Below are 872 nucleotides of genomic sequence, written 5' to 3'. Positions count from 1 at the left end.
CTGTGTCTTTGTGACGTGCATTCACATCAAACATTCAGCTGCTGAGAGCTGCAGCCACGTGACAAACCTGTTCATGTCCTCTCATGAAGTCTTCCATCTCTACATAAACCCGCTGCTTCCCTTTAATGAGTTCTGACACTTCTGATGCAAACCCAGTGCTGTAGTTCTGGAGCAGGTCTGAAACAGAAACCGCCCGTCAGTTTGTGCTTGGTGTTATTTTAGGTTCAGCCTCTTCAGATGGGGTCAACGTGAACGAGCTGCGGTCTCAGAGCTGCGTGGTGGACTGCGTGGACGGCCGCTGCTCCGGACAAGTCCTGCCCAGATGTTCTCAAACAGCAGTGCTGAGAGAGCCTTGGTGAGCGGTTCCCACAGCAGCCTGTAAACAAGCAGCAAACCATCCAAAAAACTTGATTCTGTTCATCTGGACGTTTTCTTCAGTGTTGGCTGACTGCAGGGTTCAACCTTATAAACAGGACATCTGCACAATGGCTGACACATGCAGCACTGATGAACAATGCTGCATCCGCCTCACAGCTCTGTGTGAATGCTTCTCATGGACATTGATCAGTGGACATAAGAATTTGCATATTAATGATGATAAACTGACCTCCAGCACAATGTCCTGTTCATAAGGTTGAACCCTGCAGTCAGCTGAGACTGAAGGAGTTACCTGATGATGAGGAAACGTTTCTCTCACTGACAACATCCAGAAGAACAGAATCAAGCTTTCCTTACCTGGATGACTGAGCGTGCATCAACACAACCAAGCTCATCGTTTCCATAGAAACAGCTTCCTTTGACCCACACTAGGCTGAGTTTGCCATATCTGAGCCATAACTGCCAAACGTGGCATCGATGTTTCTGCTATCAGG

Source organism: Aulonocara sp. 'chitande type north' Nkhata Bay, linkage group LG12 (genome assembly GCF_057382095.1).
Source record: "Aulonocara sp. 'chitande type north' Nkhata Bay isolate Kocher_YH1m ecotype deep benthic linkage group LG12, A_spYH_male_GT1.1, whole genome shotgun sequence".
NCBI classification, from domain to species: domain Eukaryota; kingdom Metazoa; phylum Chordata; class Actinopteri; order Cichliformes; family Cichlidae; genus Aulonocara; species Aulonocara sp. 'chitande type north' Nkhata Bay.
The sequence above is the reverse complement of the archived record's forward strand: the minus strand, read 5'-3'. Positions refer to the sequence as shown.